This window comes from Rhea americana, unplaced genomic scaffold (assembly GCF_003343005.1).
Source record: "Rhea americana isolate MKP2758 unplaced genomic scaffold, rheAme1 scaffold_146, whole genome shotgun sequence".
NCBI classification, from domain to species: domain Eukaryota; kingdom Metazoa; phylum Chordata; class Aves; order Rheiformes; family Rheidae; genus Rhea; species Rhea americana.
The window spans coordinates 665,887-690,761 of NW_028185550.1; the positions used below are offsets into that span (position 1 = coordinate 665,887).

Here is a 24,875-nt window from a genome sequence, read left to right on the forward strand (position 1 = left end):
CGAGGCCGCGGCCGTCGACGTGCCGTGCGGCTGCCGCCTCCCTCTGCCTGGGCGCGGAGGCAGAGACCTGCCCCTCACCCCGAGGTGCTCCCGCGACCCTTTCCTCGTAGTGGCGCTGCTGTTTCAGGAGGGGGCTCCGGCTTCCTCACTAAAGCCTCACGGCTCTGAAAGCAGAGGGAAAAGGAGCAGGGGGAATTTTGTGCCTGAAGGCAGCCCATGCGRATGCAAAGGGCTGTCTCTTGGGGGTGAAGACTTGCAGGTGTCCTGAGARCAGCAGGAAAAAACAACCACAAAGACTCACCTCAACCCTTTGCAAAGCCTCAGAATACTACCAACAAAATATGAACCATAGCTGTAGACCTATGGCCATAACTGGGTTTAAGTTGCTTGTTGCTTCAGATTTCTCTCCACTTGGCTGTTGCAAAGCTCACTAGCTTACCAGAAATGTTTGCTCATCATGCTGGGTACTGCAGATCCGGGACTATTCGTGTGGCTGAGGGAGTCTTTGAGGAAAACAGCAGTGTGAAAAAACTTTCTGCTGGTGATAGCTGTACCACAAGTGAAAGCTACCAAGGTGAGGTTGACAGCTGCCCTCAAAAGCAAAGAATAGCAAATCTATATATGAAATACTTCCATATCTCTCTATCAGAAAGTGAGCACTGGGGAAAAGGCATGGTAAGTATGACTAAAAAGATAAATATTAAATTTAGAGTAATTAAAAAGCAGTGACTCTACCAGTTACTGCTTTAAAATGTAACTATGCAGATAAAAGCAAGTCTAGTGACCATGGCTAAAGGCTTTCTTCCTTCTGTCGTTGTCATCTTCCTGGCTGACATTGCATGTTGGGTGTGAAACTGATGGGAGTAACAGTGAAACACCCAGAGGAGCCAAAATTAGGCTTGTGGTAGGAATAGCTTCCCATCTCTGTTTAGCAAGAACMCCCTTACTCCAAGGCCATCAAGCCACCTTAGCTGTACAAGGGATTGCTGCTTTTAGTACACAGTCATTGAGAACTGCAGGACCAATCTTCTGTGGGTGGTTACTGGGGAGGGAGTAAGTTCATCTCRGGGAGCACATATGATATACCGAATGACAGAAAGGAGCACTTGTGATGTAGTGATATGATGCACAGATTAAAAGTAGATTCAGATGATTAGAACTGGGCCCGTGTTCCTCTAAGAGGCAGTTTCCCACATAAAACCTATCTTTGTTTTTGACCTGCTTAGGTGGGTGTAGTGACTAGATAAGACACAGTGAAAAAGACCTGGCAGAAAGGAGAAAGAAATAGAGAAAAACAAGGAAAAGATTCTTTCAAATTAAACTAGTGTCCTGGAAGTTGAGCCTTCAGAAGCCGGAGAAGTATAAAGGATACATCTTTGGAAACGCAGAGGAAACAGTTACTCTTGTTGAAACAAAGTCACTGAACCACAGATGAAAATCACTGAATTTTGGCACCCTTTATTTCTCTCCTAGATTTAGTTGCTGAGCTGGTCTTGCTGCACTGATTTTTTGAGATTGTCTTCACCTGTACACATGCATCAAGGTAAGTGTCAGACATCCTTTGACTCAGTGACTTGAGAACTCATGTCTTTCAGAGCTCTGAATTAGGAGGGCACTAACAGACTTTAATTGCCTTAAGCAGTCTCACCTGAGATCTCCCAACCCCCTTCACATGGGCCCCTGAGCTTCGGTTAAGCTCAGGCCTGGGCCTTCAGACYTTGCCTGAGTTATGTTGTAGGCATACTCATCTCTAGGTTGAACCCTAGGCTAATATTGTAGCCTTACCTCTAGGTCTGTTTTTGGCCCTGCCTCCTGCTTCTCCTGGTTGGATTTCCTTCATCCTCTTGCTGTGCCTGGAGCTGTTGATGGACTGTGTTACCAGCACCCTGCATTGCCCATTGTGTTCAGATCCTATGGGACGGTGGTGAGGGTACTGTGTGTGTTGGGGTCACCTTCTGGTCTTTGCTTATTCTTTCCAGTAGAGCAGCCCTATTCTTGCTGTTCCCTGATAATGCTTTGACTGAATGTTTGGCTGGCTATTGGATCTTCATAAGGCAATCTGGTAAACTACATACTTGTATTTTAGTATGGGGCTCATATGTAGATCGGCAGGTACTTTCACAGAGTCATGGGAGAATATGAAACTCAAGCCTGAGTTATTTTTAACTATTGAAAAAGTAAGTAGAAAAATTCTTAGAGATAGCCCTTGGGCTTCTTTCTTAGCTATATGAGCTTGTTTAGTCTTATATGCGTGGCTAAGGCAAGACAATGAAGCTTTCTTTGGTGTTCTTTTACAGCTTAGGCATGAATACGATGCAGAGGTCCCAGGAACCTGGTAAGCAGCGGGGTCTGCTGCTGCTCAGTTAAGAGGAAAAATTACTGCGTTTTGTTGTTTAAACAAATAAAACACTTTTTCCTTTGGGCAAGACTGCAGGCTTTTGATTAAATCAAGCAAAAAGATGATCAGGATACAGTTGATATAAACAAAGGTGGCTACCAGGCCAGAACTATTAATAAATATGGACTCTCATTTCCAGATTGATCCAAGTCTTAACCTCTTCTAAGTATAAACATTGTTTTTTTTCTTTTTCTTTATCTTTCCTTTTTTTTTCCAGTTCCCTGTGAATGACTGACCTGAGGGAAGAGAATGCAAAGTTTAGCATCATCTGCTATGCTTGGAGGGCTGTGGGACATGTTTCTCCCTAACAGCTCTAGGAGTGCTGGAGAAAACCCTTTGTAACCTATCTGTCAGATTTCTTGGAGAGGGAAATGCACTCACTGTAACTGGAGGAGMTGGATGAAGAAGAAAAAGTCTGAAAGAAAGCCAGAAAGCAAAGAAGTCTGGGTAAAATTTTTTGACTCTACTATAAACTACTGTTACAGGGTATAGGTGTCAGGAAACGGRTGGATTTTCAGTCAAGATTGAACAAAACCYATTGTGTAAAAGGTTGTGATGGTTTACTTCTGATGGGTTGAAAAGTTAAAATAAGTTTTGGAGGCAGCATGGTCATTYTTGGCTTGCTAATGGGAGGTTGATGTAGTCAGATTTGGTTATCTGTAATTCTCTGCTCTTCTGAGGTGGTGAGTGGAGAAAACTGGAATTGAGCAATAGCTTTTCTCTGCCAGAACTCCTGTGGAAAATGGCAGGAAAACTCCATTTGTACCCTCTTAATCAGCTTATATGTGAAAAACCTCCTCTAGTCAAGAATGAGCCTTACTAGATATTGGTACCATATGATTTCATGCTTGGAGTTAGTCAGCTAAGACTTAGAACGATCACTTTGCAATTTGATTCCTTTTCCCGTAGAGTCCACTAAATGCTTGTAGCTAGGAGTCTCTTAGCAGACAGCTGGTTATCTTGAGAGCATGGAAATGTAACATGACTAAGGCAGAATAAATGAATATTACTTTTAAAGATTTATTTCCTCTTCTAGTGCATTTTTATAGCTTCTCTGCACTTTTATTAGGCCAGTAATGAAAATGTGAATTTTAAACAAGTGGCATGTACGAATTGATCAATTACATTATTTCTTGTGATTGTGCTCCCATGAACACAAGGTATGGAGTAACAATCTTCTCTTTTCTTCATGGGTACCTTCTCATTTCTCATGCTGCCTAACCAGGAATGCCTCTTTCCAAATTTAAATATGGAATTGTGCAATACAGTCTTTATTTTACACTATTGAAAATGCACAGAGGCCTCTATATATCCGTCATGATCTTACCTTAAATATGGGAATAAAACTCATTCAGTGGTGAACTTCCAATACTGTTCAGGTCATTTCAGTTCATAGATGCATCTGTCCTTCAAATTTCCATTCCTTCCCAATCTGCCTTACCTACATTCTCTTTGCATTCTCCATTTGTGTGTTTACAAATGAGAATGAATCAGGTGTTGTGGGGGAAAGTGGAAGAGTGAGGCAACATGCTAGCTCAAACTTGTAGCTCAGCTACCCTTCTCTGTGTTTCTTGGTGTGATTTCCTRTGGTCATGTGAAGCTTCAGGCAGGAACTGTATGTGGTGGCAGCATTTCTGTACACATAATGAAGGATCTTTTGCCAGTCAACAAGTAATGGTAGTAAACTGTGATTAACTTCATTAATTAAATCCTGGTGCAAAGGTGTCAGCCTTTAAGACACACAGGAAGGCAGAGGATTTTTGTTCTGCTTTAAAACGTATTTTTTATTTGCTCTGGGGAAAGAGAAGTAGTGCATGTATTTCGTGGTTGCATCCCCCCTTCCCTCCTTCCCTGCGATTGTAGGGGAATAATCAATACAAACTCCAGAGCAGAGAMCAGGCAATAATGACAAAGCTTTTGAGAAAAGCTGATCTTTACTATAGCAGACCTGTAGGACTCCATATTTAAAATCTACTCTATAATAAATGGTCAAGATGAGAGAKAATCTTCTGTCAGTGCCTTTTGACTATATTCCCAGCTGATGAATACAATAGCCATGATCTAAATATCTGAAATTTTTGAGAAGTTCAATCCAAATCTAAGTTCTGTAGCTGTTGCTCAGATTCAAAGGAAGAATGAATCTCTCTCTCTCTCTCTCTCTCTCTCTCTCTCTCTCTCTTTTTTTTTTTTCTTTTTTTTAAGAGAGCTTCTATTCCAGGATTGAACTTGGGCCTGAGTTGGTGTGACTGGGTTTCTCTAGTTGCAGAGCAGACAGCAGTGATCCATAATGAATCAAGTTTGCAAGGAGTGTATCTACCCTCCAGGCACAAGTGTTTCTAAAGGATTTTGAAAGTTGACCCTCTGTCTCTGGCTGTTTCATGCTTAAAAGGCAGAGCATGATGAAACACTGATATGTCTAGCACAAAATCTGAGTCATTTAACACTGTTATCAAAAACCTCTTGAATGTGAGTAAGAGTGAGGAGTGAGTGGGAGGGGACTTTTTCAGAATAGACCAAGGACCATAATGCCTGAAATGGACCATAACAAAGGGTATTTTCCCCAGACAGCTGATTTAATGACTCAGACCTTTGTCATTTTACTTCCAGTTGAAGCAGTGAAGCTCTGCAAAGCTTTAGTTGCAAGCAGATTTTTTTTTTGTGACTGAGAATGCACTAATTCATTAAACCTACCATTCAGCTTTTTGCCTTGCCTCAATCTTAATGATTGCAGTAAAGAGCAAAAACTGTGGTTTGGAYGGTTTTGTCATCTTTTAAATAAATCATTAATGGCCTGGTTGTCAAATGTGCTAGATGTTGGGATAAGACTTTTGGAAGTTCTGTGTTACCTTTTTTTCTGCTTTTGTGAAGTCAGGGATCAAGGAGGTGGTGTTAAGTGAATGCTGTCTGGTTTTGAAAAATTTGCCTTTAAATACATATTTGTATGGTTAATTAGAAGTAATACCTCCTTCTCCCCCTCGGGCGCAGAACATGTGTTGTGGAGTTATGAAAGTTATAGGTTAAAAGTTATTATGCCTGAATGTGTCCATAGATTTCACAGTTTACAGGATACAGCCATATAAGATACTGGTCAGCAGAGTTAGTCTGTACTCCTATTATGTTGTGTTTCTTGTAGGTCAAGTTAAATTGTAATTTGTTCATGACAGCTTTGTTGCACCTTTGTGAAAGGAAGTGGCGGTTCTCATTCTGCAGGTAGAAAGCCAGAGGAATGGAGTGGCTACCAGTCTGTGCAAAGTTTCACACCTTTTAGAGAATGAACTAAGGCCAGGATACTGATGTCAAGTCTGGAGCTTTAGCTGGAAAGCTGTGCTCTCTAGCACATTATACATGTTATGCATACATCTGATACCTGAAGTCCTTTTGTTTGTAATGGTTTTCTAGTAAAATGATTTACAATAAAACACTGCCATGTCCTGCAGAACTGTAYATGGGGTTGATTGGTGTATTCTGATCTGGAGTCTGCTGTTTACCAAACAAATAACTAAGCCTCTGTTTCCTGTCCTGCAAATTTTACTATTAGTGTTCCTTAATGCTTAAAAAGTGTTCTGAGATCTTAGGGTAAGAAAAACTATGATGTGTTATTCTGTGGTATGCTGGAGTATGTCTAATTTTAAGGTACTGTAGCATGTCCTGTGAGAATTTATTGCAGTTCTACTCTTTCCTGTAGAAAAAGGCAAAGTCCCACAGGCTAGCATAGGATTTGGTACTATTCCTACCAATGCCAGAATGAGAAGAACTGGGTTCCAAATAATCATTTTATTATAGGGTCTTATTGTAACTTYTGTTTTCTTTGAGATACCTTTTCTTAGCTGGAGAGACATTCTGAGATATAAAATTGTTCATATTAATACTGCCCTAGGTCATTCTTCATCCTTTTTAGGCACTTCAAATATTACAGTGGTACTTGCAAGATCTAAGTGAAACTGAATGTTACCTGTTTGTGCAGACTGACTAAAGACAGTCTTTTGCCCCAAGGAGACTGGAACCACAATATGGACCTCTTGGGATACAAGCTGTGTTTATTCCATTTACACATAAATAAGAACGACTGGAAGTTGCAGAGTGGTTCAGTATTAAATCAGGTGTTTCTGAGCCACAAGTAAAAGAAACAGAGTCGTACAGGTGTTCCCAGGCTCCAGTCTGGGAGTTCCTGCAGAGCCCCTGGGTCTGGATCATGCTAGTAGGAGCCAAGTGCTGCTGTCTCAGGGCAGGGTTGGGCCTGACGTCCCAGAGGACTCACGCAGGACTACCTGGAAGGCAGTGCTGGCTAATGGAGCTCCCACCCTATGAGCCACTTCTGCCCATTTCCTAGTCTTTGGGCCACAGCCTTGGAGAGAGCAGAGTAGCTGTAACCCTGTCTCTGAGGGCACTGTATGGCTGTGTCCTGTAGGCTGGATTGGCCTATGTTTGAAGAGAACTTCCTTAGACTATACGTCTTGGCACAAAATAGGAGACTGTGTTTCTCTATAAGGTAATGCATTAACACAGACTTTTGGAAAAGTACCATCAAAAAAAAAAAAAAAAAGAGAGAAGAAAAGAAGTAGTAGGTTGTATGACTCTCCTGAATGACTAATTCCTGATGAAAGCAATGCTGTGTTCGTAGACAAGGTTCTCCTAATCTATTCTTCTTTAATGCCTTCTCAGAAGCCCAACTAATCCAGGCATAAAGCAGCACTGACTTTTGTAATATTGCTGTTAGGAAACAGTCTAATTGTGGGTTGGTTTAGCGTTCTAGTATATGGACATATTAGCTAGTTCAGAATTTCTACCCATGGAGTGATACATTCATATCCTGTTTCGTTTGTGTCTGTCTGTTGGTCACTTACAGTCACCTGGAATAGACATCGTTACGTGCCAGGAAAACATTTCTATAACAGAGAGGCTATTTTCTGGATCCATTGAACTTGTCTCAATTGGTTGAATCTTTTCCTCTTTCATGGAAAACCCAGGAAGTTTTTCCCATTAACAGGAACTCATTTCTAAATTAAGTGTGCTAATAAATATAGATCTTACCGTATTACTATGTATGGATCTTTTTTTTTTCTTTTTTTTTTTTTTTTTTTTTTGTTAACGTAGGCAAAGCTGCTGGGCATAGAGATTGACACTGTATCCGCAATAACAAAGCGTGGTCAACCTCATAGTGAGAAGATGTGGTTGAATCAAGGGAGTATTTAGCTGTGGTGCACTGTGGTATGTGTGCCTTGTGGGGAACTGAGGTTTGTAGAAAGGAAGGGGAATGACAGAGAATCAAACTACAACTATTATTTGCATCAGAAAGGCAAGTATAAGAATTGAAATAGTATCTTGCTGAAACAGGTTTCTTTGCATATGTGGATATGAAGACATACTCTGATATAATACTATGCAAAGTAGAAACTAATTTAATTTGCTGAGAGAGAAGAGGAACATTTTCTGTTTAATGAATTTTAGCGTAAACCTTTTGACAAATCCACTGACCAGGGCTCAGGATGCTCATACCTGCCTCCCCTGTGAAGGATGAGGAAATCAATAATGTATTGGTATCCTTTTGCTATTCTAATGCAGTCTTTTAGTAGTTAAACCCAGTTTATACTTTTGATAATTACTAAAATAGGTACATGCGAATTGTTGTGGTGCTGCACTTGGTTGTCTATATATGTTTTTTTTTTTTTTCTGAAAACCACCTCTGAAGTAGCTTAACAGCCACAATAATAGATAACAGCAATAGCAAAAAGCAATGGAGAAACAAAATTGTGGCAGAAGCCTGAAAAGCTYGTGATCGTCTGTCATATGAACCTTCTGGAGCTGACAGAAAGAGCGCCTGTTTCGCTGGGCTGTGACCAGTAGATGCCACTGCAGCCTTATTAACAGGGGCAACGCAGGCGGGATGAGTGCAGCAGCAGGAACAGCTGATAACTGCAGCATAGAAAAGGGACATCTGATGGTCTTTTAAGTCATGCTATATGATGGTAGCATGTGGCATACTACCAGATGCTAAACGGTTATGTAAGACATGGGGTAAAGCTCCCTTATGTCCAGGTATACTTGATTAATGTTTAGGGCAAGGTGGTGCACTTGCTATTTAGGACCCTGTGGAAAGCTTGCTTTTCCTATGTTTCCTGCTTGTCCTTGCCTTATGACAGATGCGAGATGCCCAATGGTATCTCTGCTGCMCTTCCATAGGAATGCAATATACTGTATTTTTTTTCCAGGTAATTAGAGCTTTGGTCCCAGGGAGAACTGAAGGTTTCTGCYGTGGTAGGTGTGCCTGGCATCACAGTGGGGAGTTGATCAAACACGAGCTACTGCAGGTACACAAAAAATATGAGCCATCTTGTGGAGGAAATGAGCAACATGTAATGAAAAAAACAAAGCAAACTCTTCCTTGTTCTTCAGAAACCTACAAACCTATATTTGTCCTGTGTGTGTGTGTGTGTGTGTGTGTGTGTGTGTGCATAAGGATGTTATCTGGGTGAAAAGATCTTCCACTGAAATATCATTTAATAAAAAAAAAAAAAAAAAAAAAGGTTATAAATGAGTGTGTGTGTATATTATATATTTTCTTAGACAACAGCAAATACTGGAAACCACACAGCTTCAGTTGTAGTTCCATTTTTTTATATATATAATTTTAGCCCACCTGATTGTTAAGTCTGTCTGGAGCATTATCTAAGAAGTGAACAAGTGAACTTGTTGGTCATGCAAAAGAAGATCCACATAAGAAGCCTTAGGCTGCGAGAAGAAGACTCTGCAGTGAGGGTGTTAGGGATAAGAACCAGTGCTGTACTAGCCAGTTGGCAGGAGAACATGAGGGATAAAAAACGAGGGTGCAGGATGTGGTGGAGAGGTCGGGTCTATGTCATTTGTGCTTTTGTGTGGATTTTATTAAGGGCAAGAGCTTGCTTAAGTAATTGCCTACTTCCCCACTCTCCAGTTTTGCAAGGTGGCAGGAGCTATTCTAGTTATCCAGAACAATTCTTTTTCCCTAGATGGGAATGGCCTCCTTCCTGCTGCAATTTCTAGTTTATAGCAAGCGTCTGTAAGCGTTTTGTGGCTGCTGCAGAAGAAACTCTACTCTGAGCATGTGTCTTTGAATATGACTCAGGAGTGCACTATCAGTGGATTCTCTAACTTACTGAGCAACTCTTACTATGATTTTTTTTTTCTCTCCTAAAGGTAGGAATAAGTGTTTTGCATCAGTTCTGCAAAGCTCTTCAACAGATGCTTAACTTCAAGGATATGAATGGTCCCATTGAGGGTATTCATTTGCTCTGTGCTTTGGACTGATAAACACTTTGGACCTTTGTGGAGCAAGCCATGAGTGACTTTTACTGTGACTGGCACTGAAAAGATGGGACTATTATTTTGGCTAAAGAATATTGAAGTTAAAACAGTGCAGATCCCTCATGATTTGATGCAGAGAAGCTCATTCTAATAAATATATTCACTTTTAAATCAATTAGGCAAGCCCCATTTATTAGGACCTAAGGATCAGAAATCATGAGTTACAGCCTTAAGATTAACTTCTCCCTCAGTTTTTTGGCTTTACCAAACTAGCTCTACCCAATGTTATTTTAATTGACACTTTGTTTTTTATTTGTCATTCTGAACACTTGTGATGCATTCAAGYTATGTTTTCAATTCCTACTGTGCAACTGTAAGGATGGAAGATATACTTCACTGAAGTGAAAGATGAGATTCTTGAGTAATTGCGTGAATAAAAGAAAGAAATAGTCTTAAAAATACAAAATATCTAAAGAATTGGATCAAAAGTTGTGGTAGCCTTTCAAGAATTTGATTAAACTGGATTGATGTTAGGATCATATTTCCTCTGGAAGAAAGAGCACATGAATGCACTTTACAAAGGGAGAATGAGAGCAGTTTAAATGAAGCCTTTTTTATAGATGAATCTAGAAAAATCTTTTGTCTCTGTATGTGAGTTCTTATAAACTGATTACGCTAATGTGGCTGCTTCTGTAATTTAATTATCTCTGCACTCAATGAGAACAAGTTAATTAAAAGTCCCTTCTTTGTTAGTTGAAACACATTGGTTTTTCCTACATGGAACTTCATAGCTTTTTGTTTCCTTTTCTTGTTGTAGGCTGGTTTTGTTCTGTGCAGCTGTGTTTTCTATTGCATAACAGCTTAATATAGCTATATATTAAGAGCTTTATAGCTCTTCCTTTTTATAGGCTGGACAAAATTGCCTCCAGGACTTTGCAAATGTAGGTCAGTAGTGTAAAAACACAAGTCTCACTCCTATATTTAAGATTGCTCTGAAATGGCCAATCCACTTTTCTTTCAATCACTTCAGCAGGTTGTGGTGCAGGCCCTTAATGTTACAAGGCTAAGTGTTTGTGCATGGAAACGGTTGAGCTCTCAAACCTGGTCCCAGTAGCCCAGGCTTGGAAATCCTATTTTGTTTATAACCAGAAAGGTTTTTATTTTAATAAAACTCTTGGAAGATGAGCTTAACCTTGGGCTACAGTAATGTCAGAACTGAACAGGGCTGGGCACAGTTAGTATTTAGATTGGCAACAGCCAATCCTTGGGAGCTGCGTGACTCAGTAGCTGACACACTTCCTTCTGGATACAACTGCCACAGCACGTTGGTAGGAGGTACTGCACTGCTCCATGAGTCATTAAAACCAAAGCACTGAATTTTTCCTGGTCATTAAAGATCATTTGGCTTCCTTAGTAAGAGCGCGGCTTTGCCTGGCTATTCTGACTAACCCCTGACTCCAGTAGTTTCCCTCCCCCTTTGCAGTCCCCTCCCTGGCAGTTCCAGTTTCATCTTTTGCTCTTTGTGTTCCTGCTAAAATACGGTGGCTTAATGAGGTTGGCATAGTCAGTGGCAGGTCCTTTTTAATTCCATGGAGATCCCTGTATGTTTACAGCTGTAAAACTAGAAGGCTAAATCCTCACTTAGTATAAACCAGATGATTTATTTTGATCATCAGTGTACACAGGCCAGGGATTTTGTGCCTGCTGTTTCTTTTTCCTTCCTTAGAAAAACCATTGGAGTGAAAGCCACCAAACTTGCAGCATTTCCTGTCTGTCTCAGCAGCAAGGATGAGCTTCCTTCTCCCTTGCAGCAGCCTGTGGAGGGCTCTTGAGCTTTGCACGTTCCTGAGGACCAGCTTGTTCTTGTGGTGGCAGTAGATGTGTGTATAACTGCTTGCATATCTGTTCTGGAGAGAGATTTCCTCTTTGAGTCCTCTGTATCCCAGTGAATGGCACATAGTATCCTGCCATGAGAAGAGCTAACTGTTTGCCTTACTGCCTGYGGGCTAGCCGTATGCCAAGGCTGCCCTGACTCGAGCACGTGTTAGCAGCTTTGTGCTAGAATTCTCTTCATGCACAACTGCTTTAAGCTTGGCTAGTGATGCTGATGGCCACTTTGTGTTACGGAGTAGCTAGCTTTCCTTTCTGACCTTTACAGACCAACAGGGCTTTCCTGGTTTTAGACTGGAGGTTCTAAATGGTTAAGATGAAAGAGAAAGATGAGGAAATCAAAAATGGGTAGTCACACTCTGAGCACTTTGAACAGCTTTTTAGCTTTGTCCCTGCTGTACTTACCACTTGTGTGGATTCATTCTGTAGGTGACTGCTCCAGCAAGATTCATGTGTTATGCTGGAGTTTTTAAATAAGAATTTCTCGGTGATTGCATTTTAAGTACCTGCCAGGTCTGGCCTGTATTTGATATGGGATTGTTTTAGGAATATCAAAGTATCATGTAAATGACAATTTTTTAGGCAGGAATAGGGGCTCCATTTTTAGGCCAATACTCCATAGTCTTTACAAATACCTTATTTTGATAATGTGATGTTTAAGTTACTTTCCCAAGAGATATAATTCTGTGCTTATTGAGCTGATGGCCTGTTTCACCTGGTGCTCTGGGTAGGGGTCTTGGTCATATTCCCAGCCCAGAGATAAATAGAAACTTTTTTTAGAAAAAGGTATTTTTCCAACTTAAATTTAAAAAAACAAACTTATCTGCAAAGGAAATATCTATAAGGAAAAAGTTAACCATGGAGCTTTAGCTATCTTAATCCTTCCCTAAAATTTTTCTGGCAATTAAGATGACTCTTATTCCAGTATCTGAAATCATCTAGCATATCAGAATGATCTGGAACATGTTTTGAGATGTTATTCAGTAGCCATCCAGTATATACATGTTTAATCGGAGTTTTTAAAGGCTTGTTTACATTTCTAGGATGAGAAGTTAGCAGTTAATAAATCTTTGACAGCAACAGGAGTCTTGTTTTAACCCACTTATTAATTCAATACCTGGAAAACTCCTCAAACATCTCAGATTCAGTATTGCTTTTAAGTGGATACTTGCAATAATATTTGTAGCTCACATACTGATACCATGCTGTGCTTGTTCTGACCTCCGTTTAAGGACCTGATCCAAAACCAATTTTGAAATAAGCGGAAAGTCTTCCATTGATGTTGTGCTTTAGAACAGATCCTATAAGAAACTGCAGAGGAAGCGATAACATAGTGGTGGGTCATGTGTCTTGTGTCTGCAGTACTGGGGAGCTGATGTCATGTTTATTAGAAGCCAAGATCAGAGTTCACAGGCTCAGGAAATGTCTGCAGAGTTTAGGAATGGTTTGTAACTTCTATCTCAATGACAGGTTTATTTGGCACTTTTTGATAAGTGGCCTGTTTGAAATTTCCTCTCCAAGTAAGCAATTTGTAATTCCCACTTGAAAGGGCTACTGTGGGGGATGGTGATGGGGCCATATTTGAAAACCATTTATGGTTACTAACATCCTGGCATCTGTCATCCAGGAGTTCTGTGCCTTTATTGTTTTGATCTGTCCAAAATGACTTCTTTATATAGAAACTGGAAAACTCTCTTTGTATCCGGAGTAAAGATAAAAGTATTTACAGTCCCTTAAAGCATATAAATAGAATCAGTGACTAAGTTAAGGGAGCATTAAAATAGTTCTGCTTCCCCTTTTCCCCCTTGCCCCCGTGAAGCTYGGCCTTATTTTGGTCACCTTGTCTCATATGACTTTACTGCGTGGTGTATTCTCGGTTCCTTGCCAAAATACAGTCATTGTGACACTTAAAATCTGCCAATTTTGAACCGTTGTGCTGATTCACGATCCTCTTATCCTGAGCCTGGCTTCTACTTTCCTAAGCAACGGTGTAGTCATTTTGCAGGTGTTGGAAACTTGTGCTGAATTCTTCCATTGGCTGCTGAAGAAAGTCAAAACAGTCTTTGTAGTAATGGTGTTGTAGCTCTAGTACTCTAAGGATATCAAGGAAACCAAGTTTATTGGAAGAGGTAATGGCTTTTCTTAGACTAGTTCATTTAGCTGGAAAGAGCAAGAAAACCTCAGAATCCTAAGGGATATGATAAAGAGAATCCAAGCCCAAAAGTTCATTCATTCCTTCTAAATATGTTTGATAAATGTTTGCTTACCTTCCTGACTTTCAACAGAATTGTCAAGCTCCCTGGATAGGAAAAGCATTTCGTCATGTTCCTTTAGGATTGTAGTTAGATCCTAGAACTAACTAGAACAATAGCAATCCTTGTTTTGGATGATAATTGGTATTAATGAGCTTTGTTTCACATATGATGGGTGCAACTGCCCCTTTGAGGCACAGAAGGAGTATGAGGAACAATAGACAGCTGCCTGCCAAGAACAGAAATGGAGATTTTTTCCTCTGGCTGCTTTTTTACAGTTTTCAGAAACACATAAAAACCAGTGTAGCTAAAACCCAAGTTCATTCTCAGAACTGGAGCAGGTATTTAGAGAAGTGTTAGCAAAACAAAGGTTCTAAAGAATTGGTGCTTGTAGGTGTGTTGGAACTCAACAAATCAACTTTCAATTCCATTGTGTTTTCAGAGGAGGATCAATAGGAGTTCTTACCAGAGTTCTCAGGAGCACCTTGGTTGGATAAGGGCTAATATGCCTTTTTAGTGACTCTACTCTGAAAATACACAGCCTTCAGTGTGTATGTAACGTTTGTAGCAAGTCCTGACCTCCTATGTCATTTATGTGCTCTTGAAAGGATTATCTCAGCTCCTTCTTGTGGTGAGATCTGATCAGAGAAGATAGTCACTGATTTGACCCTTTTAAAATCTGGATATATGGAGGAGACCTGATTTGCCTGAAGACATGCAGAGGACAGATGGCAAAGCTGAGAGGAGAACCCAGATCTGATTTCTGTGTTGCTGCACTGGTCACTACAGTATTAAATCATGTAGGCTAATCCTGAATCCTATTCAAATTTGTTTTCTATTATTGGAAGTTTATGCATCAAACATACCCCAACCTTTGTCCTCATCTAAGATGCACCAAACTAGTTTATTCAAGTAGCATCTGTTCGTAGTGTTAATTTTCTTCTATTTTTGGTGTCCTGTTCAGACCATTTAATGATGTGTTCATGACAGTGTCCCCAGAATCTTGGGGAACAAACTTCATTTTAGTGTTACAAATTGGATCTAGTTTCTGCCAGCAGGGGACGTTGTTGTTCAGTGAATTTCTCCAAAAGGTTTTCATTTTGTGTGGATATTTAGCCTGATGCTTTACAAAGGTTTGATGCACTTGGACAATTTGTAACACTTACAAAAGAGCATGTTTTTGTTGAAGTGAAGAACAAAAGTTCTGAGACAATTGAATGAATTGCAATAGAGTTATCATCAGGATCTGGAAGCTGTGCTCTTTGTTCTGGCAGGAAAACGTCAAAATCCTCAGTATTGTTATTTGAAAGATATGATTCTTCTGAAGACCTTTGGGAAAACTACTTGAAAGCATTCTAAGCACCTTTAATTTTATGTCCATTGTGCATACTATTCAATGTATAAGCAAAGAGCATTTATCTACCAGATTCTAGGGAAGRGCAATCACTTCTTGGTCTCTAAGTCTTGAGATATACTTTCAAAATTACTTGGAGCAGACGTTCTGTTAAAATAGGTGTTACTCATCTGTGTGACTCCATTGTCCTTTCTTCTAAGTTGTGTATACATCTCAGAACGCTTCCTTGTTATGATACATGATATACGTGTTGAGGACCTGTCTATGTATAGACTAACTTTAAGCTAGCCAGTTCAGATTTTGATAGCTCTGAAGCTGTACCATTGTGGATTTGTGCTTTGGCTAGAACCTCTGTATTTCCTCATTTAATGAGGTCTTGCTGTTGATACATTGCTAGCCAGCCCAAATCTGCTTGGGTACAGCACTATCCTTAGCTCTTCAGATGTAGCTCTGTCAAAAGTCAGTGAAACTTGTGCTCTCAAATGACTTTGTCACTCCAGAATTTCCGGTCCCTAGATTCAGATCATCATCTACATGCTCAACTGAAAATACTGAATGCGTGACACAAGCTTTTGATGGAGAATGGATTTCAGTCCATCCTCATGCTGGATACAGCTATGCACCTACACTTTTGTGATTCATGGCAATCTTTCCAGAAAGATTGCGTTTAACTCCACTGCATACTCTGTGGATTTGAAACCAGAATGCAGTCAGATCAGGAATCCATTGCAGCAACAGAGTGTGTAACTAGAAGACCTTCATGCGCAGCAATCACAGATCTCATTTTCCTCTTGATTGTGAAGGTTTTCAATCATAAAGCTCTGCTTACAGCAATGTTGTTGACTGACACCAACACTTACAGGATGGTTTGTGTCAGATAAGAAATCAACACCAGGAGTTGAACCTAGGGAAATGCTATGTGTCTACTGTAGTAGTGAAACTGTTGCCTACTCTATCCACTGGGGCTTGTTCTAGAAATATAGGAAGCTCTTCCGTGTCTCTAACTCCTCCCCTGAAGAGCAGTTGGAGCAATGCGTGCTCTGGTTTCTGTTGTCATGATGGTAGGCTTTTGAAGCAGGAAGTTAGATTGCCACATTTTGTGGTATTGGGTAAGGATGTCATGAAAGCAAATAGTGTTACCTGATTCCTTGGAATAGGGACACTCTTTTGCATTACATAATCTTTCATTGGCTTGAAAGAGTATTAGATTTGGTCTATAAATCAACTGAGTAATGCTATCACGGTTGTCAGAGAGAAACTGGCCAAGCCAATAGTCAGTTCTGAATGACTGTGCGTTTTCGTTACTTCTGTGATCATCATGAGCTGTATTGTGCTGAAATGTTAAATGCTGGGAAAGTAATTATTTCTGTTGGGTGCTCCTTCCTTGTTTCCACTGTCTGAACTGTGAACCTCATTAACGCTTCAGTATCAATAAGGAGTACTGCTTTTAATCATAGAAAGCCCTTATGATGCTGGGTGCTTTAAACTCTGGTGAAAAAATGATCTGTCTTGCTTTGTAGTCTGAAACCCCAGAAACAACAGGTAGATGAGACAAATAGGAGAAAGATATTTAGGAAAAATGCTAAGCATAAATCTTAGTGGGTCAGCTGCACTGATTACAGTATAGCAACCACATCCATGTACTCATCATGTGTTAGGAGCAGGCCTGCAGGAGAGGCTAGGTTGAGAAAGTGGGAAAGACTTCATATCCCATGGCAATATGGTCAGCTTTAGCGGAGATGAATACAGCTCTGGTTGCATTATGTATATGTGCCATGGATGAAGACAGGGTGGCCTTGTCTCCTTTCAGGCATTTCTGTTGATAATCTGTGTTGCTGACCATCTGTTCTGCGGTTGTGGACGCGGGCCGTGATATGGTGCCTGCTCTGCAGGCAGCTCATAAAGGCTGCTCAGGAATGTTTACAATTCAGAGATGGGAAACCATCAGTTGGTAGGTGAGAAGGGAAGATGCAACAAAATATACATGCTGCATCAGCCAGAGTTAAATCAGAGTTATTTTTCCTCTGCTTCACTAAGGGGAGACATGAGGGACTAGCATGGGCATCATGTTAGAAGTTGAGATTGAGGAGGGATTTAAATCTGATAGCTTTGAGAAAGTTGGATTCCTATGCATCTTGTCTGAGGATACCTCTTGATGGCAGCAGTGGATAATGCTGGTGTAAGAAATTCAGAAAAAAATTGCATTTGTTCAGCCATTCACTGATACCTGATGTGGAGGTAAGAGCCAGGGAAAATAAAAAAGAATCAGTAATTTAATATAAGGTTTTTTTTTTTTTTTTTTTTTTTTTTTTAACTGGTAAAAATGAGAATCTCGGCACACGCAAAACAACCTTTAGTTATATATACAGAGGTAAAGGTCCTCTGAGATGTGAATGCAGAAAGCAGTCCTTGTTTACAGTATAACGAGCCATACTCTGAACTGAGAACATGTCTCCAGTTAAATGGCTTCTTAAAACTGTGCTTGAAGGGAAAACTCATTGCCATTGAGAATCCTTTCTGAGAAAACAGGGTGGGTGCCTTGGTTTTGGAACATCATGGATAGATGTTTGTTTTGTTCCTCCAAAAAGGCAATGGACTTCATTGGGAGAATGTAGGGCATGGACTTCATCTGATATGCAGTAGAACGTGGACTCCCACTGCTTTCTCTAAAGCAAAAATGGCTTGTTGCTAAAATCAAACAACAACCCTCCCTTTTCCTCCCTCCCCCTAAAAAAAACCCCCAAGCTTTCTGAGAGTAAAAATAGAGATTTAGCTATTTTATGAATTCACCTTCATTTTGTTATTTTCTAAATAAAAATAACATAGCTAAAATAAATACTTGATACTTTAAAAATATTTCTAATATTCACTATAGTACAACAATTCTTTAATTCACTCTTAAGTAATAAAGTTAAGATGGGAGGGTGGAAGAGTTCTAAGGTGATTTCAGTGGAAATGCTTTTTGGCTTCTGAGACTGTATTGGACCAACAGGGAGAACTCAACTCTTTGATAGTGAGCCAACAAATACATTATTTGCCTGCTTCTCCTCCAGCACTTCTAATGCCTACTAATTCTCCATTACTTTGTTTCCAATGAGTAGTTGAACCAACATGTCCTGTCACCACTGATGCCACTGCAAAAGCCTAACTGTGGCCCTATGTCCCAAGTATGCTGACAGAGCAACACAGATCCCTTCTCTTGTGCATTTAAAAAGTTATTCTGCCTCAGCACTGTTAAAAAAGATTGCAGTGCGGCTGGGATGTGTGTGACAGCCCTTGCTCTATCAGCTTCAGTTGCACCATGTTTATATTAGCTGAGGATGTGGCTTTGGAGTTTGATTTCAGCTGTTGGTTAAGTCAGGAAACCAAAGTTTCTCACCTGTGATGCCACTTTTTTTCATGAACTCTTCCTTTTTTTTTAATGTAATAAGTAATATAACTATCTGAAGATTGCTCTTCTGATGTACTAGTACTATTTGGGGGATTTCTTGGTTTGATGCCTCCTAAATGCTGCTAATGCCAATTGTTTGATTTATGAAGAAGTCGATCTTCTCATAATATTGGGTGAATTCCCCAGTAGAGATCAATCTTCCCCGTACTCTGCCAAACGTTGAGCAGACACACAGAGACTAATTATCAGTATAGACTAATAGGACTGACATCAGTGGTGCTGTGACTGTTTGCAGCAGCTGAAGACTTGGTTTCAAAATTCTATCCCAATCAAGTATTGGAGATAGGTCTTCAGGCATAGAAATATGTTGGTTAAAAGAAAAATCTGAATCACCTTTTTTAAAAAAGTCACAGGCTTATAAGGAAAGATGTGGTGAACTTCATGCTTTGTAACTTCCCTTTCCTCCTCCCCCTACAAAAGTTCAAGAGGTTTGCAAAACCCCAGATTCCACAAAATATGACCATTTCTAATTATAAGGTTAAAGTATTAATATTGCATATAGTAATAGGAAGTGTGAGGAGGAAGCAATACCTCCGTTACTGAACGCCCCTTCTCAATGAAAATAGCAAAATCAAAGTTTATGTTAGGAAATGTGAAAGTCCCGTGAGTCTCGGCATCCTCCAAAGTAATTTCTTCCACTGCTAGGTACAGTCAGCTTCCTATTTATTCAGAAACACTGTAACATCTGTGGGAGAAAGAAAGACATACTAGTATGTGTGGCCTCCTGAGCTAAAACTCTGGGTCTGGCAGGCAGGAAAAAGCAACATGTTCTTTAGGACTGTTTTTTAAGATTTGTTTCAGTGCTTACACCGCCTAGGTGATGCCATGGGAAGGAAGAGGTCAGGCTAGACTACCAAAACCAAAGCATTAGCTGCTGTGGCTGTTTTATGGTGGGAGCCAGTGGGTTTTGGACCTCTTGTTTTCCACAATTAGCAGGGCTGATCTGATACCCCTCTCCTGGGGAAAGTTCTAGTTAAAGCCAGGAGGTTTCATCTGATTAGGGATGAGTTTTGAGAGGTTAAAATGGATAAGAAATACAACTCCTGGTATTGATCTGCTTTGTGAACTTTATTATGTCACAGGGACTGGATTTTGTCCATGGTTAAGAAGGAGAAAGGAGGTTACAAGAAATCTGTGAAATCCCAGTGTCCTCAACGTTTCCTGGTTGAATGTTATAGTAAGCAAGCAGTAGAAGGCACAGGTCAGCTCTTTCCTCCAATACTGTTTGGAAGTGGCAAGTTACGGATGAGAAAGATTTCTCTTGTAAGGGATGACAATATTAGTGTGTTCTGCTTGTTCACTGGAAAGGGATAGGAGGCATTTTGGTACCTGCTAGAGCTGAAGAGACTGGTTTATATGAGTGATCGGTACATATGCCCTTGACTAAGCAAATATCAAATACACTACATTTTGGATGTATAAAAACAACTGACTTTGTGGGTACATCAAGAGTCAGGAAAAGTATTTGTCCCTTCCATACTCCTAAAGCTGAGTGTCTCTTCCATGGCAATGGTCCCAGATTCTAGTTTCTCTGTGCAAGACTTGCACATTAGGCCCCGGTATCCCACTCTGCCACCATACCACTCACAGCACGTTTGTTTTAAGCATCTCTGCTCTCCTTAGAATCTCCAGCTGCCTCTGCATCCAACCATCTACATCTGGTGTGTGTTAGGGACAGTCTGTGGTGTTGCACATCTGTCTCCCGAGTAAATACAGTCTTGTGCTCTGACCATGTCCTGTCATGTGACTTGACCTGTAAGATGCATTTCTGTCATATGATCTGAGGTGGTGGAATCTGTTGCAAAGAGTGCAAAATCCTCTTCTCTTACATTTTAACCTGGTTTTCATTTCAGGTATGAGGTAAAGCAGCCAAATGTAAACTTAAAAATATTTGCAATATTTTTTAATTCTCAGATAATTTGCATGATTCTATGAATTAGAATTTTGATGTCAGGATTTTGATGTCAGGCTCTTAAGATAGTAGCTGGCAAAACTGAAATTGGGGTGTAGCCTAAGTGATTTGTTTTCAAAGTGCAGGACAACTTATAGCTCCTACTAGGTCAGTGAAAGTTATGGAGGGCCTAGCACTGTTGAGAATTGGCCTGTTTTGCCTCCAATTGATCAAGGCCTTTTAAGTACACACTTAACTTCAATTCTGTAAGTAATCCTATCTGATGAACAAATACATGTTAAGGAGATGTTATGTTCTAATATTAGGCTTCACTTTTGCAAATAACAGTCTATCTCTGACTTCAGTGCAGGTAACATCATATATTTGTATGACCATTGTGCATAAGAGGCTTAAACTTTGGTATTACTTAATTGCTCGTGTAGAGTTGCAGACAACTAACTCTTGCATGATCATGTACTAGTGCTGTCAGTGTGCAGAACTGAGATAGACGAGGGTGACTTTGTGTGGCTTCAGGGGTCTTCAATTGAAATCAACCCATTTGTGTGAACTACTTGTGAATTCCCTTTAGGAAATGACTTAAAGTAGCTTAATCTCCAGTGTTGCTCAACTTTACTCTTCTGAGGACAACCCTTTCTGATGTGATTGTCCTTTCACATTACTTGTACAACAAGGCTAATATATTTGTTATTCTTTAGTATAGAACAACCAAATGATTTTAGTATTAGTAGATATGTATACTTAAAAATGTATGTCTGCATATAATGTAGATATGTGCATATGTATGTGTCAGTTTTCAGAAGATTATTGGAAGCAGCTGTGGGGGAAGAGTAACAAAGCCATCGATTTGAAAGCCAAACAATTAACATAGGARTGGAATACTGTAGTTACATCAGTCTTTCTTTAAAAAACCAGAATTTCTCCCTTATTCCCAAACGTACATTATTAATTCTCTTGGCATGTAACATACCAAAATGAATGCATTTATGAACTTGACTACTTCTTTTAACAAGTTCCAATAACTGCTTCCTAAACCTTGTGTTTTTATATCAATTACATACAGTAAGCATTGAAATCAACCAAAGAGAACTGCTGAGGCCAAGAAGGGTTATTTATGTTAAATTAGGATTGCCAACTGCCAAAAGTAAAATGTGGATATAATTTTATAACACTATTTTATAATTAAAGTCATAAGTGAGGTTTCCTGCTATTGTTTAAAAATGTGTCATGATAAATTTAAATCAAGGATAAAGGCACAGAATGGGCTACTAAAGAACATATCGATACAACAAAGATGGTACGACGAGCATGTCTGTTGCAAAAGAAAAACATGTGCTAACAATTTCAGTGAAATAATTATATTTATTGCATATAGATTCTGTTATAGGAACTATAACTACTTAGAAACTGTTTTCATTCATGTCAGATTGAGGTTAATTTCTTGTTACTGTATGCCTATAGATAGATTTTACTGTCAGAGAAATTTAATACGTTGGTATAATGATAAGACAGTGCTTTAGCCAGACTAGATTTTTTAAAAGGCCAAGAGAGCCAGAAAAAAATTACTAATTTTGCTTAATATTTATGTGTCCACAACATTTTAGAGTTAATATTTTATCAATGAAGAAAATTTTGGCAAGTAATTGGTACTGGCTAGATTGAGGAAAGAATTTAAGCACATGCTTAACTAACAATTTCAGTGGGATGTTAATTTTTAATAGGAGTTAAGCAAATGCCTAAGGACTTTTATAGGGATTCTTTTCCTAATCATGGCCTGAATTTGAAGAAGAAATAACTTCAAATTATCAAAATGAATGGGAATAATATGAYTTTGTTTTAAACTTAGCAGTTGCCTGAATACATAATTTTGCCAGTGTATCATCAAAGCCATTTACTTCACTAAATTTTGAGGCTGACTCATTACAGTCTAGTGGTAGTTCATAGTACTAGCCTTTTCCTCAGAAAGAAATGGTTTGATTCACGAGCATTTGTAAGAGTGAGCATTCCAGACTTTGGTAAGTTATGTTCATGGAATAGGTAAGTAATTTCCAATGTATTATTTCATACATYGCTTTGTTAACATAACCCATGTGTTTTATATCAGCACTGGAAGGACATTAATCAGTACACACCACTTCTGCCAGACATATTCTGTGCAAAGTCCCTGGTTACATCTCAAATGTCAATACATGGAAAAAGATGAAYAATAAAATGCAGTAGATATCACTTGTTACATATGCCATTTGTACATTCATTGTAAAATTGATCCCACAGAAAGAGCTGACAGTAACACAACATTGGAGTTATACGGTCAAGCACTCAGAGATAAGAAATGCCATGGACAGAGGTACAGTCTTAATTCTGTTGCCTTGTGTATATGCATTATTATGATAGAGAATTTAATTACGGGATTACAGATTGTTTATCCAGTGACACAATATTTTTTTTTTTTCCATACTGAAAAAAAACTTAGAAGCTGAACAGTGCAGGAACCCGTTGATGTCTCTATGAATTCTATCTCAAAGCTTCCACATGCACACAAAAAAGAAGTAGCATGACTTTAAAGCTCTGGAGCAGAGAGAGATTATCTCTGTCTCTGAAGAAGTCTGGGGAATTCTCTGGAGTTAGAGATTTTCTGTTGGTAGATAGTCACAAAATAGTGATCTCTGCAAAATAATTCATTATAAATGAAAATGTACCTTGAGTCAKATGCCACGCTTAGAAAACTTTAGCTGAAATGCTTGCATTTTTAAGTCATTCRTAATTCTTGAAAATAGAGATGCTGGATGGAAGCAATTGCATAGCGCTAGTATTAGAGGTCACTGTAGCCACTGATAGAATAAATGCTGAAAATTGTTCTTATTAGTGACACTATTTCTAACTTAATTCATTAGTCATTTGAGGCAGAATTCTTCAGAGTCTGAGCTCAGTGAAGTCAGTGGAAAATTCCCTTTGACTTCGGAGCTCTTAGCTGCTTAAGGTAAATATCTCCGTCCTTGTTCTGTGCTCTATTGAGGGTGCAAATACAATAGGAATTCTGCGTTTCTGCTAAATTTAAGTAGACAGTAGGCTTTGGGGACATGAAGCAAAACTGTTGGCAGTGGAATGGCATCGACTTTGGATTTTAGGCCAAGCCCTTATCCCTTCATTGGTTTTGCCAGGTGAAATAAGAATGTAGTATCAAAAAAGGATTGCTATATAGCAGTTTTGAGCATGTCAGGAGTCTTTTGAGAACTGATGCCAGATGAACTCATTAGCAGCTAGCGATCGCATGCATATCTGAAATGCGCATAGCCTGTTTTGCCTTAAAACAAAATGAGATTATAGCAGAAGTACTATATAAGGCAACTAGAATGATAATTAATAGATCTTAAATGATGAAGGATTTGCTTCATGGGGTAATGTACTTCTGAGTTCTGAATTATATCTGGTGTCAATAAGCAATTCATGCTCTTCTTTGGATTCTCAGTGCATTTCAGAGTACATGCAAAAATCTTCTGTTGTTTATACCCAGCTCTAACACTGAATTTTGTGCAATTCTTTTCATCCCTTCCTAACTAGAAATTCTGAGGATCTCTGAGTTGTAAATACTCTCTTTTCATTGAAATCCCATTGGAAATTCTAGTTCCTTTAGCAATCTCCCATTAACATTTGCAGATACTATAAATATGCCTGTTTATTTTAGAAACATGGACATGTATGTCTGCAAGGGACCTCAGAATCATCTGATTCTTCTCTATGTGCTTGGTGGAACAGAGAAAGAAGGGGTGCAAAGAAGGGATTGTGAGGGAAGGAGGAAGGAACCGGGATGCCAGGGACAAAGAAGAGCAAGAGGAGGGTGCTGAAGGCAGAAGGGAGGTACTGGGGGCTAGAAAGGTATACCAGGGAGCAAGCATAGACAGCCTAAACCACCCCGTCAGATGTTCTGGCAATCTTTGTCAGGTAATCTCTCAATCTCTGCAAGTAGCTATTGATTAACTCTTAAAATTAGGAAAATCTTTTTCTTTTTTCTTTAACTGAATTTCTCTTGTTTTTATATTTAAGCTCCTTACTCTTGTTTTATCCATGAGGTACAAGGAGAACAAATCATTGACCTCCCTATTACTGTCCTCCCACCCACCGTATTTGGTATCCTGCAAAATGTCCCTCACTCCTCCTTTGCCTACCCTCTAAATGTTTTGTTTGCTAAACCTAACAAATTCTTCTGGGTTTCATAGGCCATAATTTCTAAGCACCTCATTATTCCTGTTGATTTACTCTATTTTCCAGTAGATCTTTGAACTTTTTTCTCCTGMCTTCTCCAGCTGACACATGTAACTTTAAATTCTAATTCTGTCCTC

At 39.5% G+C, this 24,875-nt stretch overlaps 1 long non-coding RNA gene across 1 annotated transcript in view; it reads left to right on the forward strand.

The window, feature by feature from the left end:
- Positions 1-1,477: 1,477 nt before the first annotated feature.
- LOC146599121 (uncharacterized) overlaps positions 1,478-24,875 on the forward strand; it is a 109,038-nt gene continuing 85,640 nt past the window's right edge. Inside the window, exons 1-2 of the long non-coding RNA XR_014895106.1 lie at positions 1,478-1,543; positions 2,616-2,845. This is a non-coding gene — a long non-coding RNA (uncharacterized LOC146599121). The remainder of the gene's footprint in view (positions 1,544-2,615; positions 2,846-24,875) is intronic.